The sequence below is a fragment of the Eubalaena glacialis genome, chromosome 19 (assembly GCF_028564815.1).
Source record: "Eubalaena glacialis isolate mEubGla1 chromosome 19, mEubGla1.1.hap2.+ XY, whole genome shotgun sequence".
NCBI classification, from domain to species: domain Eukaryota; kingdom Metazoa; phylum Chordata; class Mammalia; order Artiodactyla; family Balaenidae; genus Eubalaena; species Eubalaena glacialis.
Window position 1 is genome coordinate 53,124,519 of NC_083734.1, and position 14,562 is coordinate 53,139,080.

Here is a 14,562-nt window from a genome sequence, read left to right on the forward strand (position 1 = left end):
ACAAAGACGTTACAAGAAAAAAAAAAAAACCAACCACCCAATATCCCTCATAAACAAGGTGCAAAAGAGCTAAACAAAATTTTAGCAAATCCAATCCAATGATATATTAAAAGGATGATGCGGGGCTTCCCTGGTGGCGCAGCGGTTGGGAATCCGCCTGCCAATGCAGGGGACACGGGTTCGTGCCCCGATCCGGGAGGATCCCACATGCCGCGGAGCGGCTAGGCCCGTGAGCCACAACTACTGAGTCTGCACGTCTGGAGCCTGTGCTCCGCAACAAGAGAGGCCGCGATAATGAGAGGCCCACGCACCGCGATGAAGAGTGGCCCCCGCTTGCCACGACTAGAGAAAGCCCTTGCACAGAAACGAAGACCCAACACAGCCATAAATAGATAAATAAATAAATAAATAAATTTAAAAAAAAAGGATAATGCATCACGACCAAGGAGGAATCCCAGGAACAAAGACTGGTCCAACATTTGAAAATCAATCAATGTAGTTCATTTTGAAAAACTAAAAAGAAAAACCATATGATTATCTCAAAACAGAGACAGAAAAAAGCATTTGACAATATCCAACATCCATTCATGACAAAAAAAAATTCTTAGCAAACTAGGAAAAGAAGGGCACTTCCTCAATCTGGTAAAGGGCATCTATGAACCCCACAGCTAACATCAAAATAAATGGTGAAAGACTAAAAGCTTTCCCCCTAAGATCAGAAACAAGACAACATCGTGTTGGAGGTTCTAGCCAGTGAAGTAAGGCAAAGGAAAAATAGCATTCCAGTTGGAAAGGAAAAACAAAACTGTCTTTATTTGTGGACAGCATTAATCATCTATGTAGAAAATCTGACGGAATCTACAAAAAAAAAAAACCTGCTAGAACTTATAAGTGAGTTTAGTAAGGTCGCAGGAGAAACATCTGTATATAAAAATCAACTGTATTCTATATAATAGTAACAATCAGAAATTTTAAAAGTTTAAATATCATTTACAGTAGCACCAAAAATATGAAACACTTAGGGATAAATCTGACAAAAGATGTCTAAGAATTGTACACTAAAAACCACAAGTCATTGTTGAGGGAAATTTAAAAGATCTAAGTCAATGGAGGGAGTTACTTTGTTCATAGCTTAGAAGACTCAATATCCCTAAACTCTCCCTTCCCCCCAAATTATATACAGATCCAATGCAATCCCAATCAAAATCGCAGCAGGCTATTTTGGTAGAAATTGAGAAGCTGATTCTAAAATTCACATGAAAATATAAAAGGACCTAGAATAGCTGAAACAACTTTGAAAAAAAAAAACAAAACACGAAGTTGAAGGGCTAACATTACCCAATATCAAGACACCATAAAGCTACAGTAATCAAGGCAGCATGATATTAGTGTGAAGATGGACAAATAGATTGATGGAACAGAAATAGATTTTTACATCCCTGTACAACTGATTTTTTACAAAGGTGCAAAAGCAATTCAGTGAGGAGAGTAGTCTTTTCAACAAAGGAAACATTTGGACATCCATATGCAAAAAGAGCACTCCAATTCATACCACCCACCACTACAAAAAGCAACTCAAAATACATCATTGACCTAAATGGAAAACCTAAAACGACGAAACTTACAGAAAAAAAAAAAGAGAGAGAGAGAAAATTTTGTGATCTTGAGTTAGGCCAAGATATCTTAGATACAATACCAAAATCCATAAAAGAAAAACTTAATCAATAGGAGTCATTAAAGTAAAAAAGTTTTATTAGGAGTTACCTAGGGCTGGGGGTGGGGGTGACTGCTAATGCGTATGAAGCAATGAAAATGTTCTAAAGGTTCTGTCACTGTGGTGGTGTTTGCACATATCTGTGAATATCTAAACATCTCTGAGTTGTACACTTAAGTGATATTGCATGGTAAGCGAAGTATACCTCAATAAAGCTGTTATAATTTTTAAAAGAAAAAATTAAAACTTCCACTCTTTGAAGACTGTTAAGAGAATGGAAAGACACAGACAAGGGAAAAATATTTGTAAATCACGTATCCAATGAAGGATGTGTATGAAGAATATAGAAAGAACCCTCAACGCTCCATAATAAGAAAACAGACAACCCCCTTTCCCCGCCCACCCAAAAAATCCTCTCATGATTTGAACAGACACTTCATCAAAAAAGATATATGTATGGCAAATGAGCACATGAAAAGATGGTGAACACTATTAGTCATTAGAGAAATGCAAATTAAACCATAATCAGATACCATCACACACCTATTAGAATGACGAAAATTAAAGTCTGATGACATCAAGTGTTTGATGAGGATGTTGAGAAACTAGACTTCCCAACACTGATGGCGAAAATGCAAAACGGCATAATTGCTTTGGGAAAGTTTGACAGTTTCTTAGAAAGTTAAAGATACCCTGTCAAATGACTTAGCCATTCCATTCCTAGGTAATGAAAGCATAAATCCATACAAAAACATGCACACAAATGTTCTTAGAAGCTTTATGTGTAATAACAAACAACTGGAATCAACCCATCAACAGGTGAATGGGTAAAGAAATTGTGTTATTTCCACGCACTGAAACACTGTTCGGCAATAAAAAGAAATGGGCTATGCATACACACAACAGCGTGAACAAATCTCAAAACTAGGCTGAGTGAAAGAAGCCGGACAAAAAAAGAGTATGTACTGTATGATTCCATTTATACAAAACTCTCCAAAATGGAAAAGAATCTGTGGTGACAGAGAGCAGATCAGGGGTTGCCTGGGGAAGGTCTGGGCAGCAGGAGGCAGGGAGTGGGGAGGGAGCAGAGATTGGGGGAGGCATCACGGATGTGTTCACTATCTTGAATGCATGTGTCAGAACTTATCAAATTATACCCTTTAAATAGTAATGTGAGTTTTTGTATGCCAGTTATGCATCACCAAAGCTATTCTTAAAAAGTAATATATCTTCATTTTAACAAGTGAAACGATGCAAAGATAAATGAAAACATAATCACCGTCCCCTCTTTTCCTCCATTCTCACTTCTCTAAGGTTTCCAGTATCAGGCAGTTTGGGATTTGGCCACAGGTTTCTCACGTTCATACTGCAGTCTCCAGAGGTGGTGGGGATTATTATTGCCGGATAATATTAAGACGGGAATCATGCCTTACAGCTTCCACTTGTTGGGTCTTTCCCTCTTTACCAAATACCTGATGGGCATCTCCTTCCATCTGAACCAACACAGATTTAACTCACTCCTTTTCAGGGCTGCTCTATAAGCCATGGTGTGAATTTACTACAGTTTGCATAATCATTCCTCTAAAGATGCACATTTTAGTTGCTTCAGTTTTTTGTTTGTTTTGCTTTGGTTTTGCCCACCATCAACAATGATGAAAAGCATTCTTTTATGTTTATTTTCACAGACTATTGTCTTTATTTCTATAGAAGAGGCTCCCACAGTGGGATCATTGGGTCAGAAGCTATATGAATTATTTTCTTCTTAGTAGATATTGCCAGATTATTTCCACCAGGCATGTATGAGGTATCTATGTCACCCATGTTTTTGCCTCAGTGGGTCTTAGTGTTTGTATTAAATTTTTGCAACCTAAAGACTGAACAATATATCATTTTGAATTTTCCTATCAGTGAGGTGAAATGTTATTTCATTTTGCCCACTAGACACAATGTGGTCATTGTATCCATAGCCTTCAATACTGTTTTCTTTTGTTGGGGTTTATATATGTTTTAAATTCAATTGACCATTTAAATCTTATTTTCTATGAGTTACCTGTTTATATCCTTTGTCTATTTTTCTGTTGGGTTGTTTAGATGTTTCTTATTAAACTGTATTAGCTTTTTGCATATTGAGGAAATTAAACATATGATACACATATATACACACATACATGCACGTACATTACACACATGCAAGCACAAAACATACACGTCACACATGTGCACAACCATTGTACACACATACACATGTATCACACAGCTACATGCAGGCATCATACACCAGTATATACACATACCCACGCACATCATGTGTACGTGCATGCACACATATATACATAAATGTATGCACATGCATGCACACATGCACATATATACATATGCATACACGTGCATCTTATGTACATATACACATACACATGCGCATACAATACACATGTACAAACACATGCCTACATACACATATATGCACACACATACACATGCATCTTATACACATACACATGCATCTTATACACATATATACACACACGTGCATCACATGCACATCATGCGGAGAAGGGTGGGTCCCAGGGCCCATTCCAGCAGGAGGATCCAGGGCCTGGACAGGGTGAGGCGGGGGGCCACAGGAAGGCAGGGGGCAGGCAGATGGGCCGTGGGTGGACTAAGCAGCCACCCCAGCCCTTGGAAAGGGTTTTGAGGACCACTTGGCCCACTGTGACAGTCTCCACCACCTCTTGGCCCCCATATGGTGAGGCCCTGGGGCTCCTGCACCCCACACCCCAGCACCCCTGGCCACCTCACCTGGCTTCCACCCTCCCCACCCCCTGCCAAGAGGATGGTTGCAGCACCAGGTGAGCAAGCAAGGCTGGGCCCTTCGAGGAGCCTCGATGCAGACTTCTTCCCTGCCTGATGTCTCTCTGGGGTGTTTTGGGTGAGCAGTTTTTGACATGTTGAATGAGAAATTGCTTCTTTCCCTCCTGCTCATGAGATTCCACTCTTAAGACTTTAATCGCAGAGGCTCTGGGCGTGGCGAGTGCTTCTCTCAGCCTGGCAGGTGCAGGTGATATCAGTTCGCAGCGCCTGGCAGAGCTGAGCCAGGGGGCTTCTGCAAGGATGTGAGCTCCTCTCGCCACCACGCTGCAGCTCCAGGGGCGACGTGGGGCAAGGAGGGGCCCTTGGGTGTGGGCACTGTTATGTGCCAGGATTCACGCCATCATCTTACTCCTTCTGTGTTCTCAGACCTCCCAGCCCATCTAAAAAAAAATTTTAAGTGAGAAAGCTAAAGGGACCTAAGTGGGAGGGAGGTGTCCACACTTCACTGCAAGTGTTAAAATGTTGACACCCATAGACAGATAAATTATGCATGTGTGTAGTAATACCCAGAGCAACCACTAGGAAAACCATACAAATAGATACATCCAAAATCACTATAAATATATCAAGAGGGACCCTAATGTTCAAGTAATGCACAGAAAGGCAAGAGAAGAGGAACCGAGGAAGCAAACAGAAAATTAATAATAAAACAGCAGGCATAAGTCCTAACATATTAATAATTTGCCTGAATGTAAATTATTTAAATACCCCAAGTAAAAGGAAGAGATTGGCAGAGTCTATTTTTTTTTAATGACCCAACAATATGTTGTTTACAGGAAACTCACTTCAAATTCAACAAAGACATTTCACTGAAGAGGATCCACAAATAACAAATGAACACAGAAAAAGACCTTCAACATCGTGAGCCATGAGGCAAATGCAAATTCAGACCACAATGAGATGTAGCTACACACCTAAAATAAAAAATAGTGACCATACCACATGCTGGCAACGATGCAGAGACATTGGGTCACTCATGCGCTGTGAGTGGGAATGCAAAATGAGACAGCCTCTCTGGAAAACAGATTGGCAGTTTCTTGCAAAACCAAACATGCATTTACCATATGACTCAGCAATTGCACTCTTCAGCACTTACCCCAGAGAAATGGAAGCTTATGTTCACACAAAAACCTGTCCATGAATGTACATGACAGCCTATTCCTAATAGCCAAAAATTGGACCTTCAATGGGCAAATGGTTGAACAGTATATCCATGCCATGGAATACTACTCAGCGATAAAAAGGACTGTTGACACATACCACACCTTGGATTAATCTCCAGGGAATCCCAAAAGATTACATGGAGTATGATCCCATTTATAAAACATTCTTGAAATGACAAAATTACAGAAACGGAGAGCAGATTAGTGGCTCCTGGGGGTGGGGGTGGGGCCACTGGAGAGTGGAGGAGGGGGGTTGGGAATGGTTATAAAAAGGGCAACACAAGAGATCCTTGAGGTCATGGAACCGTTCAGTATCTTGGCTGTGGTGGTGGATACATGAACCTACACAGGTGATAGAATTATTAAAACTAAATATACACACAGATGAGTACAAGTGAAACTGAGGAAACAGTAAGATGGGGGCATTATATCAATAGTGATATCTTGTTTGTGACATTGTGCTGTAGTTTTACAAGATGTTACCATTGGGGGACCCTGGGTAGACGTGCTACACGGGATCTCTCTGTGTTGCTTCTTACAAGAGCGTGTGAATCTACAATTATCTCAACATAAAAAGGTCAATTTAAAAAAATAAATGAACAAAAACTAAACAAAACCAAATGAAACTCCCTCCGGACAGCACTGACCTTCAGTCCTGCCTTGTGATTCCCCTACTCCCCCACCCCCATTGCTCCCCGGCCGCTCCCAGCTCGCTCCTGCTCCAGCCTCCAACGACTACAGTATGTCACTAAATTCAAGGTTATGGCTTATCCTGGATTCTCCCAAACAAAAAGCCTGTCCTGGGTTTGGCTTGATTTGCAAGTGTTTTATTTGGAAGAGTGATCCCAGGGAGCAGGAGTGAAGAGGAGTAAGCGTGAAACAGGAAAGGAGGTGACCCAGTGAGAGGATGCTTTATGGAGTTGCCATCACCAGGGACAACGGTGCCTGGTCCTGGGGGCCCTACAGAGCACAACGGGGAGAAGCATTTGTCGTAGATACCTTCTCGGTCAAGGGTGACTCTGAGGGGCATACTTGTGGGGTGCACATGTGTGGGTGCTGAAGGGGCTCCCTTGGGCTCCCCCACCTTGGGCAGATGAGAAGGGCCAGGATTGAAAGTCCAGGGAAAAGCTCGTGTCTACCTCTGGCCTCTGACCCATCAGCCTCCCATGGTGCCCCTTGGAGCCTCAGCACATGGCACATCTGGCAAGCTCCCCCCACAAGCCTGCCCCTCCTGGGCTTCTCTTCCCAGGAAAGCACTTCCATCCACTCAGATGCCCAGCAGAGCCCAAGAGCCTCCCTGCACCCACCCCTTCTTCAGAGACATCACTAGATCTGACCTTCTGTCCACATCTGTCCTCCCACGCCTGTCCTTATCCAACCACTGTCTCCTGGGGCCCTGACCAGCCTCCTGGCCTTTACTCCATTCTGCCCACCCTAGCCAGAGAGGGGCTTTCTAACCTGCAGAGCACCGGGAGTGTCCTCCCACAGAGCCCCTGATGGTGTCTGTGGTCTTTAGAACAAAATGCAATTCCTTACCTCGGCTTCCGACTCCCACTCCAGATGCTCCTCCCCTCCAAACTGGCCAGGTACCCGGCCATCCTCCCCAGCTTCGGCCTCAGCCTGCAGGACATGCCAGCGCCATCCTACATGCATCTGCTTAAGTGCCACGTCCTCAGAGGGGTCTTCTTGACCAGCCAACCCATCCAACAGGGCCCAACTGCAGTGGTCACAGGACAGGTCATGCTTAGTAATTACACATTTATCTGATTCGGACACTGGCAAAGTTAGCAAATAGTAAATGTTGGTTGAATGCCTACCTGTGCTGGGCACTGATTTGCAAACTGTCCCACACTTTCTGGCACCTTGTGCTTTCAGCCACTGCCCAGGAAGCATCCTTTCCTCCATGCAGTCTGAGAAAGCCAGAGCCAGGGAGGGTAAGAAGCTTCTCCAAGGAAGTAAGAAGATGATGGAACCCAGGTGTGTCCTGCTCCCAAGCCCCCATACTAGGGGCTAGAGCGACTGAATCCAGCCAAGAGAGAAGTGCTCAGAAGCTGAGCTGGCCCAATGCCGATGGAAGGGGGACCGGGATGTCAGGCCAGAGCAACAAGGCTGGGCCAGCTGGTAAGCACACAGCCTTACCTCCCAAGCTTTGAAGTTGGCCTTCTGTGCTGGAGAGCAGGGCAGAACTTGCCCTGGTGAGCCTGAGGTTGCCTCAGGCCAGGATGGGCAGTCCCCAGGGTGGGAAGCATGTGGGGGACAATACTTTGTGAGCGAGGAGGGATTGGGTGTCAGAGACAGCAGCCTCATAAGCCAGGTGTTTCCTGCAGCCACGTCCTGGCGTGAGCAGTTGTCTGGTGAGCCTTCCACCTATGGTCAAGCTCAAAGCCAATGACTTCTCTCCCCATAGGCCACAGCTCCAGGGTCTGGGGGTAGGGGATGGGGCCCACACTGCTGGTAAGCTCCAGGGGCGGGAAGATGTGGAGCCCAGCTGAAGTCTCTGTAGAATCCATCCTGTGTCCCCCAGCACACGCCCACCTGCTCAGGCCACGCACCGCAAATAAAAGTCCACAGAGAGATCAAAAGTCCCCGTGCACCTGGCCGGCACAGTGGAAGTGCACAGAGATTACCTAAAAAAACCCCAGGAGGCCAGCAGGGGCCTGGCAGATGGAATTCACTGAATCCATGCCTGTTGAAGGGCTGAGCTCCCAAAGTACGTCACTCAAGGACGAGGGTGGACCGTGGTTCTGGCTGCAGCACCGAGGCAAGAGCTCCCCCAGGTCATGGGTCACAGCCCCATCGGGGAGGCGGTTATGGCATGTGTCCAGCATTGCCAAGCAAGAGCCGGGGTTTCTGTTACGGGTCTGTCTCTACACTCCATGTCTTCCAGACTCTGTGTCCCCCAAAGCACAGCAGCCAGGGCTTGGGGGTGCTTGGTGAAGGCTACCCTGATCCAGGACGTGTGGGGTGGGCATGTGTGTGTCCTGAGAGAAAGGAGAGGACCTCCAATCCACCCTAGGCCCCAAATCACTCCAGAGTTTCGCAGGCATCTTTCTGCAAATCCAAGAAGAAAGGGTATGTGGAGATCGCAGACCACTAGGAAACTGTGGAGTCCCGGCCTGAGATCATCCGGGGTCATCTGGACTGCCCCCCACCCGTGTCTTCTCAGCAGGAAGGGGAATCTGTTCCTCTGAATCACAGTTCACTGCCCTGGATGCCATCAGGACCACCTGGGCAATTCTGTACAAAAAAAACCCAGATTCTGAAGCAGTTGGTCTGGTCAGGGCCCTGGCCTGATATTATTTTAAAGTGCCCTCATGCTTCTGCTGTGCAGCCCAGGTGGAGACCCCACTCCAGTCACCAGGGCCATTGCAGCTCGAGCTACTGGTACCACGTTACCAACGTCTCAAGGCCTCCATGTGCTCATCTGTAAAATGGGAACACGACACCTGCCTCATAGGGATGTGAAATGGGAAAACTCTGGCAGGTGTCTGGGCCTAAGCAGGGACCCCATAATGAGTGCCCCCACTCCCCCCACCCCGAAATTCCTTCCCCTGTGTGGTCCAAGTCCTGGGCTTCGAGGCAGCTATGCTGTATGGGAGCTGGAACTGCCAGCCCTGAGTTCAAATCCTGTGATGCTGTTTTCCAGCTGTGTGATCCTGGGCAAAGACCATAGGAGGCCCCAAATCTAGAGAGTTCCTAAAAATATGAAATTCACACCCCATTCCAGGCTTATTCAGTAAGGACTGTCTGGGAGAAGGATCCTAGCTTTTTTTTTTTTTGATCCTAGCATTTTAATTTAATTTTAATTTTATTTTTTTTAATGTATTTATTTTTGGCTGCATTGGGTCTTTGCTGCTGCACACGGGCCTTCTCTAGTTGTGGCGAGCTGAGGTTACTCTTCGTTGTGGTCCTCATCCTTCTCATTGTGGTGGCTTCTCTTGTTGTGGAGCATGGGCTCTATCTAGGCACGCGGGCTTCAGTAGTTGTGGCTCACGGGCTCTGGAGTGCAGGCTCAGTAGTTGTGGTGCACGGGCTTAGTTGCTCCTTGGCATGTGGGATCTTCCTGGACCAGAGATCGAACCTGTGTCCCCTGCGTTGGCAGGTGGATTCTTAACCACTGCACCACCAGGGAAGTGCCCTAGCATTTTAATTTTAACCAGAACACTAGGTACCGGAGACAGCCAGCCAGACACCCATGCTTGGGGTCCACTACATTAAAGCCAAGCCTTTGGTTTCCCCTCTGGGAAATGGGGTGATAACAATGACCTCCCAGTACTAAATGAGACCAAAGGAGTGAAGGGGCCTCAAGGGTGAAGATGCAGAAATGGGTGGGGACCAGAAGGGTTCTGCTTCCTCACCTCCCTGGCTCATGATCCCTCTGGGGCTCTTTCTGCTGCCTCCAGGTGGTCTTCAGTCACGGTTGGTGTCAGGGGCCGCTCATGTCCCACCTTCCATTAGACGGCCTTCCCTTGGGTAACTCTCCTGGCCTCTGGCCTGCCTTCCCCTCCAGCAGGTGGTCTGGATGGTGAGTTTGTAGGAAAGAGAGAAACACACTTGCCTCAGCCTCCCCCTTCCCTCTGTGGAACTCGCCAGCTGCACCCGGCACACAGGAGCCTCTGCTCCCCTGGGCCAGGAAAACAGGCACAGCCTCCAGGGCAGGATCAGATGCGGGGTTTATGGGGTCCGGGGCAAATGAAAGTTTGGGGTTCTTGTTCAAAAATTATTAAAATTGCCAAGACAGGGACTTCCCTGGTGGTCCAGTGGCTAAGACTCTGCTCTTCCAATTCAGGGGGCCAGGGTTTGATCCCTGGTCAGGGAACTAGATCCTGCATGCCGCAACTAAGAAGTCCGCATGCCGCAACAAAGGTCCCGCGTGCTGCAACTAAGACCCAGCACAGCCAAAATAAATAATAAATAAATAAAATAAATATTTTTTTAAAACGCCAAGACAGCGATGGCAGAGCACTAAAACAGGGGTGGCAGGAGGGTGCCCATCCCAGCGGGCAGGTCACCTGCGGTGAAGCCGCCCTGACCCAGGGGAGTGGCAGGGGTCCAGCTCAGCTAATGATACAGTGGGAAGAGAGCAGCAAGCAGACCAAGCCACCTTCCCCCACCCAGCGTGCCTCTCTCTGCCCTTCAGAGCCTGCCTGTCACTCTCTGTTCGTGAAATTTAAGTGGAGCTAAGAGGAGCTATTCATTGACCCACTCGAGACCCTGACAGTCTGCGAGGAGATTTGGCGAGGAAAAAAACGCACTTGGGTCCTCTCTTCTAGATACATGTGGTCCAGGAGGCAAGGCTTTCGCTTGATCCCACTCAAATCCCTCTTGCTGCAATGTCAACCCTCTCCTCTGGCCCGAGTGGTAGGCGGGGCTTTCTCATAGAGCCAGTAATAACGCTTAGTCCGGACCTTGGAGCTGAGCCCTCAGCGCCTTCCCAGCACAGAACAGCTGCACCTTCTACCCACTGCACGTGCCCAGAGTATGGGCGCTGTCACCTTGGTTCCTCCCCGCCTTCTCATCAACAAACCCTGCAGAAGGAACCACTCCCTGAACTTCTCTCCACCCCCTGCCCCAGGTTCCATCCACCAGCCTCCCAGACTGAGCTATTGCAATGTTAGCCTAACCACCTCCCTTGCTTATCTCGCTAGAACATTTTCCGATAGAGCTCCAAGCACTTTGGCACACGCTGCAGGGGACAGACCTCAGTTTCAGAGCCCTGGATTAAAACCCTCCGGCTGCTGCAGCTCCTCTGAGACATGTGGCCCTAGACCAAAGGGACCAGTCCCCCATGCCCCCCATCCCAGGCTGACCCTCAGTCAAAGCTGGGTTATATGCCTACTTGGTTTCCAACCTGTTGATGGTCCCTCCCTGCCCGGTTCCTCCAGGCTGAGGCTGGCAGAGGGCCAGGGATGTGTGTGTGCCTGAGGGGCAGGCATGGGGCAGGGAGGGGTTGGCAGAGTTAGACCACCTCCATCTGCCTCTTTAGTAGTTGCTGGGAGAAGAGGAGGAGAGCCTGCCAGGCCAGGGTCCCATTGGGAGGTACCCACCCAGCCAGCCCTCCTCCCCAGAGATGTCCAATCCTCAAAATCAGGTGGGCATCTCCCTAAAGGAAGGAGGGAGGAAGGAGAATGGGCTGGTGGGTGGAGGTATAGAGGTACGCCCCTCCCCACCCCCAGAGCTGGGCTACCAGGCAGGGTCTCACGGACAAGTGCTTAATAAAAAGGCTATTCTGCCCCACACTATACCCGCCTCTCTGCAGGTGACCCACAGGTACACCCATGTTTAAGAACCTTGGTGAGGACCAGAGAGAAAGAGGTGAACACCAGGAGTCTGCCTGGTGGGGGTAGCAGGGTGAGGGGGTGCAGGGGGCCGGGGAAGAGTTGGGAGACAGAAAGACCAATTCCAGAGCCTTCCAAAGGCTTGCCCATCCCCCAAACCAGCACTTAATCCTCCATCTCTGCTACTTAACCTCTCCCACCAGGGGCCGGGCACTTTAACTCCATTTAAATAAGCCCTTGAGGGCTCAGAAGAAATTGTTGCCAGCAATTCAAAAGCCTTGAACCCTGAGGGCAGTCAGTGGCTTACTGTCCAGCTGCCTGGGGTTCCAGACTGTCACCAGAGGCCTTCCCACAGCTCAGGGGCCCAAGCCTGCTATCCAGGGGAGGAGGCTCCCCCAGAAGGGTAGCATCAGTACCCCAAAGCCTGGTCTAGGTCTCTCAGGCACCACTCGCTGTTCACCTGGTTAGCTTCCTTTAATTTTCTTTGGCCCAATCAAGGGGGACCCAAGTCGGGCATACCTGGACCCAAATGCCCTTCCTGGTTGAGAAACCCTGGGCAATTACTTAGCTTAATTACTTCCCTGGGCAATTACTTCCTTTTCTGCAAAACGGGCTTCAGAGCTCTTGTGAGGGTTAAAGGAATGATACCCGGGTCTGGTACCTGGAAGACAGTAAGGTACAAGGCCAAAGCAAAGAATCACCTGGAATCAGGAATAGTGTGAGCGGTATTAGTCCCTCCAGGTGTGAGCAGACTCAGTCTTCCAGGTGTGAGCCAACTCCCCCTCCAAGATGCTTGAGCCCCCAGTGTCTGAAGCCACCTAGCACCTAGAATTTAAGGCTACCAGACAAGATATAGAACGCAGTTAAATCTGAATATCAGATACACAACAAATCATTTTTTAGTTTAAGTATGTCCTGAAATTGCATGGGTTGGTCACTGTTTTATCCTAAATTCAAATTTAATTGGGTGTTCTGTATTTTCATTTGCAAATTCTGTCTATTTTATTTTATTTTTTATTTTTTAGGCCACGCCATGAGGCATGCAGGATCTTAGTTCCCTGATCAGGGGTCGAACATGTGCCTCCTGCATTGGGAGCGTGGAGTCTTAACCACTGGACCGCCAGGGAAGTCCCAAAATCTGTCCGTTTTAACTGAAGGCTATCCAGTAACAAGGGGTTTGGTTTTGGTTTTTTAAATTCCCTGATGAGAGGAGGCAAGATAAAGTTAAGTGAAAAGCTGGATACAGATCTATAAATACACTGTCATCATTACTTGTTTTTAAATTTTAATATATGTTCGCATAGAGAGAGAGGAACCCAGGTACAGACACTGACCGAGCCTGAGATGGAGACAGAGGAGATAGACAGACACAGAAGAAAGGCTGGGAGGAAAGTTCCAATAGGTTAAGGGTGACTATCTCTGGACTGCAGGTTTCTCGCTTTTCACTTTTTAAAATTTTCCAACATTTTTCAGTAAACAAGTGTTGCTTGGTAAAAAAAGTACATTTTAAGTCCATCACTTATGTGGCAAGTCTGTTAAAATCACTATTGCATTGTTAACCGCTGAGTGAATAAAAGAAAGAAAAAATTCACACGCCATCCTCTTACCCTGCTACACCCTAAACATCCTTATAAAAAATGCACAGTGCTTCCCCAGCCACAGGCACCGACGTACTTTATCCTGCTCTTGATGGCTCTGTGTCATGGGCACCAACAGCACATCAGGACTGGGCCCAGGTGCTGATGACCTCGCAGACCACTGGGGGCCGGGGTAAAGGACTCACAGCTCCAGCCCCTCCTCCCCCCTCCTGCTTGTGCTTTTTGAGCCTTGCACTTTCTTTTGTTTTTATAGTTTTCAGTTTCCTCGATCACTGTCAACTGTCATTACTCACTGCCGTCTGCATGCCTGCCCCCAACAGCCATTCTCACTTCTGTGTTTTCCTTCCAAACCTCTGTGAACGCCGTGGTTGAGACTGTGTGTGAAGTTCGGGCAGGCAGGCTCAGAGTGAGATCACAGTTGCTCTCTTAAGAGAAAAGTGGGGTCCGTGAGGGCACAACTTCACGAGTCCTTCTGGGTTCCCACAGTCACTCAGGACAGTGGTAAGGCTCCTTACCTCCGAGTTCTCTGTGGTGTTGCATTATTGCTCTTTTCCAGAAGTGTTTGCCTGATAAGTGGACATATTGAAAAGATTTCTAGGTCCCATCTCAGAGTCTACATTTTTTTAGATGCATCACCAAATCCCACTACGATGAAAGAACATGGACATACCCCATGGAGTTGGGGGTCCCAGACTTGAATGAAGGTCACAGGACATGGGATTTGAGGTGACCAAGGTGAGAAGATGTGTCAGTCAGGGTTCAGATGGAGAGAACAGAAGCCACTCTGGCTACATTTGGCAGAAAATGAAACTAGGTGCTTACAAAAATCCTTGGAAGGACTGGAGAAGCAGGCTATACCTTGGCTTCCTAAATGGGGCCCTGGACACCACCAAACTGGCCCACCAAGAGAGCCACACCCTTCCCCATCAAGAAGGTGG